Source organism: Hyperoodon ampullatus (genome assembly GCF_949752795.1).
Source record: "Hyperoodon ampullatus genome assembly, chromosome: X".
NCBI classification, from domain to species: domain Eukaryota; kingdom Metazoa; phylum Chordata; class Mammalia; order Artiodactyla; family Ziphiidae; genus Hyperoodon; species Hyperoodon ampullatus.
In genome coordinates this window covers 13,325,634-13,333,567 of record NC_136913.1, presented here as the reverse complement: position 1 = coordinate 13,333,567, position 7,934 = coordinate 13,325,634, and positions in this window count along the sequence as shown.

Here is a 7,934-nt window from a genome sequence, read left to right as displayed (position 1 = left end):
AACCCTTTAGGAAGCAATGGACGCATCACTTGCCCAATTGGAGCAGTGTCCTTGCCATATTACGGAGAGTAAAACCTGGGAAACGTGGAGGGCACGGTCCCTAGCCCCGTGAGGATCGAAATGGTCCCTAATGCCTCCCACATAGACTCCCGCAAACACCCCAGCAAAGTTGGGGACGCTCATTGCACACCTGCCTCAATACCGAGATTGCGGTACCCACCTGTCACATACTCAGCTTCGAACCTCCGCCGGACGTCAGAGATGAGCTTGGCTTTATTCTGGGCTTGATACTATAAGGGAGACACGAAGGGACGCTTAGACATTACGCGCTCCATCCCACTTCCCCGCAGCCCAGCCCACCTGCACCTGGGCGCGCGGCCCCCGGGCCTCAGAGGCGGCTCCGGGGTCCGCGTTGGAGGGGCTCGGCAGCGGTGCGGTCGGCTCCTCACCTCGGCCATGGTCGCGGTCGTGGACGTGATTGCAGTTGCCGTCGCCACTTCCACGACTGCGGTCCGACTATCTCATCGCAGGCCAAGCCGGCCCGGAGGTAAAGAGGGGAAGGGCGGGAGGTGGAGGCGGTCGCGTGACAACGCAAGGCGGGCAGCAGCGCCGCAGCGCCGCCCAATCCGGTGCGGCCGCCTGGGAATGGAGGCGGGACCAGGCCCTCAACCTGGCTTCCCATTCACTTCTCGTTCGGGCCCCGCCCCCCGACGTCTCCTGCACTGCGGACCCGCCCCCGCCAGCCGGCGGATCGCGGGCGCTTCCCTCTTCAAGCTCAGCCCTGGCTAGCTCCTCCTGCCATTCGCTTTCACAACATTCCCCGGAGGCCCCGCCTCCTCAGCCTCCCTTGGCAACCGGGTTCTGGCCTCTAGGCAGGCTCCGCCTTCTCTGCGCTGGACGCAGCGTCCGGCCTGGGCCTCCCAAGATGCAGCGCGCGGGCGGGAGGTTTGGAGCCGCCTGGCTCTGAGCGGGTTTGCGGCGTTGGGGACGTGGCGGCTGCGGTGTGCTAGAGCCTCACACGCTGAGGTAGGGCCGGCGGCGTGGTCCCTGACCCAGCCTTCGCCGAGGGGGTGGCGGCGGCGCAGGGTTTTGCTCCCCTAGTCCCTTTATTGCGGAAGAGCGCGAAGGAAGTGGGCTTCCCGGGGCCTGTGCCCACCCTTCTCTGGAAGGATAACTAGATTATTCCAAGTGCTTACTCCATTCGGGGATTATTTCGCTTGACACTTTCTTCACCTCTGCAGCATCTTTCTCACTTGGAGGATGAAATACTTAGCAGAGGATATATCTTTGACATCTTTAAAACAGGTATATAGAGTTAAAAGATGTAAAGCGTCTTAACGGTTTATTTTAAGGTAGTTCTCAGCGAGGTCAATTTTGCCCCCCCCCCGGGGGACATTTGACGATGTCTGGAGACATTTTTGGTTTTCGCAATAGAAGACTACCAAGAAATTGTAAGAACGGTCCCCATATTCCCACCAGCCATAGTCAACCACGATGGACACTCTTTTGCCCCAAACTTTGTTTATATCTTCACTTTTTTTTAATGGGGGAAAAATGAACACTGTTTAAAAAGTATTTGAATACGTCCTTGAAACAGTATTTCAGATATGGCTGAAGTCTCTCTCTGGCTCCACTCCCCTACTCTGATATTCCTCTTCTCCAAAATCAACAGTCATTGGGATTTGGCATGAATCTTTGCACCTTTGCTTTTTTTTGCTTTGGACCAGGCTGCCTAGGTTTGAATCCTGGGTCTATCACTTCCTATCTGTAAGCCTTAAACTCCATGCCTCAGTTTCCCCATCTGTAGAATGGGATAATACTGCCTACAGCATAAGGATGTCATGAGGAATGAGTTAGTCCAAAGTGCTTAGAACAGTGCCTGGCATAGAGAGAGCAGTCAGGGAATACAGCCATTGCAGGTAAACAAAATATATCATGCTGTTTTATGTGTTTTGATTTTGATACATAATGTACACAGTATACATTTTTCTTCAACTTAATTTTTTTCATTTAACTTTCGGAGTCTAGCCACAATGATAGACATCTAATTCATTCCTTTTAACTGTAGTATGATATTCCATCTGTATTCATTCCCCTATTGGTGGTCATTGAAGTTTTTGCTTTTTAAAAAAAAAAATTGCAAATAACGGCAAAGTGAACATTCTAGAGCAATGTCTTTGTGCATTATTATGTAGGATTATTCCTCTGGGTTCATATCTAGAAATGAAATTGCTGGGTATATGCATTTCTGTTTACTGCCAAATTGCCTCCCAAAGTCTCCCTTTAATTAAGTGAGTACTTGTAATGATTTCCTAACTGATGGCTCCTCCTCCAATCTCAATTCACTCCCCATCTTCAACACTGTCACCAGGATCTTTATTATTCAGAAGCACAATCCTGTGATTTCTATTTTTGAAATCTTTCAGTGATTTATCATTGCTTAGAGAAAGCTAGAATTCCTTACTATGGTATCAAGAACCTTTAATCTTTCCTGATTCTCTTAGTGGGTCACCAGCCCCCCACATTCATCTACGTTTCAGGTACACCACGTGTTGTTGGGAAAGGGAAAGGGGAGACTGATTCTGGGCAAACCCCAACAAATGACCTAGGTATATAGGTAGAAAAAGTTTTAACAGTGGACCCATTCTGTAGCCACGTTAATTTGCTTAGGTAAACAATGTCCTGTATGTTGGAAAAATGATATCTATGGGTATTACGCTCATAAGTTTATGTTTAATATTATTAGGTGAAGTTTTTAGTTGGGAGTCTTAATTCTATCTTTTTTCCAAAGGTAGAATTCCAAAGACACTTTCCATCGGTCACAATCTATCGATTGGTTTCTTAGAGTTTTATAGCTTTCACCTGCAGATAATATAGTGTCTTTTAGGATCTTCCTGAACCAGACCTGTAGTTTATTTGAGAGTTCTGAAAGTTATAATGCCAAATGTTATTATTAGCATTGAACGGGAGCATTGTTTATTTGGTGGGAGGCTGGGAGAGAAGGGTGATAATTCGTTGCCCATCTACTATATTTAGGTTAGCATGTATTGTTTTTCTAGTATACTCACACATCTGTTTTCATTTTGTATGTGAAATATATACAGTCAACTTTGATGTGTGGTAATACAGACAGGAAAAGCTCAAATTAAGTACCTAGTATTTTACAAATAATCTGCATCCAAATCTCCCCTCCCGCCTTCCCTCCCCCACCCTCCTCCAGAGCTGAAACAGGAGGTAAAACTTAACGGGTTTGAGTTACCTGTTTTATTCTGCGGCCAGTGTTAAAAGAGTACCAAGTAAAAAGTCAAGTGACTAATACGCTGGAATACTAAGCCTGGTGTCCTGATTTGATTAATCAAGGCTTGTTTATATTGGTTTAAGGACCTCTAAATTGAACCTGGGTTTGTTTCCAGATTATTTCTATCTGAAAAAAGAACATTACCACTTATTCCATAGCCTTAAAGGTTTGTCTTATGAACATATACTCAGAACTTTTACTTTTAAAAAAGATGTTGCAGGGCTTCCCTGGTGGCGCAGTGGTTGGGAGTCCGCCTGCCGATGCAGGGGACATGGGTTCGTGCCCCGGTCCGGGAGGATCCCGCGTGCCGCGGAGCGGCTGGGCCCGTGAGCCATGGCCGCTGGGCCTGTGCGTCCGGAGCCTGTGCTCCGCACCGGGAGAGGCCACAGCGGTGAGAGGCTTGTGTACCGCAAAAAAAAAAAGATGTTGCATAGTATAAAATAAAAGAGGTATTCATAGATATGTGAATTTAGTAAGCCTTGAGAGTACAGAAAGTTTGAGGAAAAAATTTATCTTTATAAATATATTATAGTTTCTAATTTTTAACCCTGAAGATGGTCCATTTAGAATAAGTTATCTTAAAAATGTGCATGTTTTTGCAGTAGTATTTAAAAATAAAAAAATAATGACCTTTTATGTAACAGTTATGCTTTTTAAATCTATTTGAGTCTAAGTCCATGAGAAGAACTTTGCTTTTTGCCTAGAGCTCATCCTAAAAGCATGTTGGGTTAGGATTATAATAGGGCTTTGAATGCCATGCCAAGCCTTTTAGCAGTGGCTTGCACCCTTTTATCTGTATGTCATTCATACGTTCAATACACTGTTTCGCATCTGTCTTTCCAGGTAGTAGTTTAGGGATCATAGATCGTAGATCTGGGGGGTGCGGGGGAGTGGCGGTAAGTGCATGCAAAGCTTTTAAATTAAGGGGACAGTTACCCAGTCAAGTTTGTGTTTTAGAACAATAACTGAGGTAGCATAAATGAATGGATATATTGGAGTGGAGAGAGACTAGATTAAGGAAGACTGACTAAAGGGCTTTTTTTTTTTTTTTTTTTTTTTTTGCGGTACGCGGGCCTCTCAGTGTTGTGGCCTCTTCCGTTGCGGGGCACACGCTCCGGACGCGTAGGCTCAGCGGCCATGGCTCACGGGCCCAGCCGCTCCGTGGCATATAGGATCTTCCCGGACCGGGGCACGAACTCGCGTCCCCTGTATCGGCAGGCAGACTCTCAACCACTGCGCCACCAGGGAAGCCCTGATTAAAGGGCTTTTATCGCAACCTAAATGAGAGAGGAAAGCCTGAATCATCGTAGTGGCAGTTGGATCAGAGAATTGGAAGAAAGAAATTTCTAAGTTAAGGAACTTGGTGATAGCATTAAAAGAATAGAATGTAAGGGGCCTGATTTTCCTAACTCATTACTTTATGAAGGTGCAACAATACATACTCCAAAGATTTTTGAAGGGGGCGGTTCTGTGACCTTTTACTTAGTGGTCTTACCACTAAGATCCTCCTTACTCCTGTCACACTTGGGTGTTGGTGAACAAGAGCATTGTGTTGATGACACATTAGTTGTGACATTTAATATTAAAATAACAAAATCCTTTCCTGGACAGACGGTAGTTTTGGTTGTTTTTAGTATTAAGAAATCTGAACACCTTTTGAAGTGAGTAGGTAGTAAAAGACAATGAGTTTTTAGATCTTTACCTCAGAATATATAATTTATATTTATAATATATAATGCTAAAAAAAGAATATATCATTTAGTGCTAAAAAAGGAAACTTTCTTAGAAGTCTTCTAAGCGGTCTGAGATGTCTGTGGGAAATTTGAAATAAATTAGTAGTCATACGTTTTGATGTAATATAACCAATATGTGTATTTCCTTTCAAGTAAAACGTAGTTTCATAAGTAAAAGCCACACCTTTGGTTACCCTGCCTGTCTTCTTTACTGATGAAGCTGAAACTACTCTGGGGTACCTATTGTCCCAGATATTCGCATGAATTGCTTAACAACAAGCCAGGAAACTGGCTTCTGCTAGTTTGTATTATGACCTAGTATCTCCAGTTACTTCACTAATACTTCTTGAAATTCTCAAAAGCAATATCATCAATTTGATTTGAAAAAAAACACCAAATGCCATAGAGGAATGTATTTATCTGTTGCTGCATAACAAATTACTCCCAAATTGAGCAGCATAAAACAACAAACATTTATTAACTTAAAATTTCTGAGGACCAGGAATTTGGGAGCCACTTAGCTGCGGTGGTTCTGCTCAGGAAAGCTTGACTGGAGCTGGGAGCTGGGATCCCTGGAAGGCTCACTCACATGGCTCTTGGCAAAAGGCCTCAGTCCGTTGCTGGCTGTTGGCAGGAAGCCACAGTTCCTTGCCACATGTACATCTCCGCGGGGCTGCCTGAGTGTCTTAATGATACGGCAGGTGGCTTTCCCCAGGGCAAGTGAGCCAAGGAAGAGGTCACTGAGGAAACCACCATGCTGTCACCCAGTCTTCTGCTGTATTCTGTTGGCTGGAAGTGAGTCATAATGACCAGGCCTCACTCAAGGGGAGGAGAGTTCCTTCTTGATGGAAGGAATTTCAAAGAAATTTGTGAGCATATTTTATTTTATTTTTATTTTTTGGCTGCATTGGGTCTTCGTTGCTGCACGCGGGCTTTCTCTGGTTGCGGCGAGCTGGGGCTACGCTTTGTTGCAGTGCGCGGGCTTCTCATTGCAGTGGCTTCTCTTGCTGCGGAGCACGGGCTCTAGGTGCGTGGGCTTCAGTAGTCGCAGCACGTGGGCTCTAGAGCGCAGACTCAGTAGTTGTAGCGCATGGCTTAGTTGCTGTGAGCGTATTTTAAAACCACATGTATTTGGAAGTTAGACAATAAGGTGCAGCATCTCCAATTCACATGTAGATGCTGACTAATCTAGTCTGCTTTTAAGTAGAATTGCCTCTAAATCAAGTCATTTCAATAAAATGCAGGCTATATTAAGTTAAATTTATAGATTAATGGTTCAGTGATATTTTTTTCTAATTGGACTACTGGTAGATTTTTATATTAAAAGAACAAAATCTAAGCCTTTGGAGTTTGCTTCTCATTTGAAAGAGGAAAACAATATTACTTCCTTGTACATGACCTAGTTTTCATTTATTTCTAAAGTACTTTATTTTCCTGGTGTAGGTGATCCACAAATAAGAGAAAAGAGAGAGTATGAGTTAGAGTTACTTATAGTGAGTGACGAGAGACATTTCAGCATTCACAGACCATTAGGTATGCAACTATTCTGATGTTTCTAAGATTAGGTACTGTATGAACCAGAGCCAGCCATGATGATAAGAATGATAGTAGCTAGCCTTTATTAGCACTTTCTATGTGCCAGCTTCTATTTCAAGTGAGTTATATTAGCCAATTCCAGCACCTTGTGGGGTAGATACTGTTACTACACCCCATTACATAGATGTGGATGTGAGGCACGAAGGGGTTAAGTAACTTGCCATAGATCACACATCTAGTAAAAGGCAGGCCCAACATTCAGAGGGTGTTCTAAAGGTGCACGGTTCTTAGCATATGCTAAGCATTTGGTAACTGTTACAGGAGTGACTCAGCATATATAGCCACTGGATAAAGAGACATCAACATCTTTTTCTTACATGTTTTGTTACATGTGTTCAGTGGAGGGGGGGTTCCTTTGTTCTGTATTCTACTTTACTAATTCTCTCAAGTTGCCTTTCTCATAACCAGTGTTCAGAGTAAGGGAATGTGTGCCAGGACAGTGTAGTGGTTAAAAGTGTAGGTTCAGGGCTTCCCTGGTGGCGCAGTGGTTGAGAGTCCGCCTGCCGATGCAGGGGACACGGGTTCGTGCCCCGGTCCGGGAAGATCCCACATGCCGCGGAGCGGCTGGGCCCGTGAGCCATGGCCGCTGAGACTGCGCGTCCGGAGCCTGTGCTCCGCACCGGGAGAGGCCACAACAGTGAGAGGCCCGCGTACCGCAAAAAAAAAAAAAAAAGTGTAGGTTCAGGAGGCATTGGGCCCCTCTTCCAAATCTAGTGCCATTGCTGATTAGCTTTGTAAGCTTGGAAGAATTTTCTGACCTTTGTTAGACTACGGTTTTCTTGTTTATAAGATGGGATAATAAGAATACTTACTTTAAAAGAGTAGTTGTGAGCTTTAAGTGAAATAATGCATGTATTGTACCTGGCATATAATAAGCATTAATAATTATAGCTATTATTTAATTCTGTGTTCATTGTAATAATGATACTCTATTTTAATCCTCTGTTTTATAGAGGATCCTCTATTTTATAGATCCTCTATAACCTCTATTTTCTTCTACTTTGAATGAGGATAGTGACTCCCTTAGGGTGTAAAACTGCACTGTTTTTGCAAAGTAAGATTTAAGATTTATTTCTATTACTCTTATGGAGATTTTTTAAAGCCATGTTACAACATCTCCTATTTTTCTTTCTGGGCTTTCATTTTGGCCATCGAGTCCGTTCGAACTCCTTTCTCAGGGAAGCAGGAACCCAAGCGCCTGGGCTGTGGGAGTGCTCTAATTTGAATCCTTGACTGACTGAGTTGTCATTGTAGAGGGACTAAGGCCGAGAGGGAGAAACCAGATTAGGTCGGTAGGTTTGAGAGAC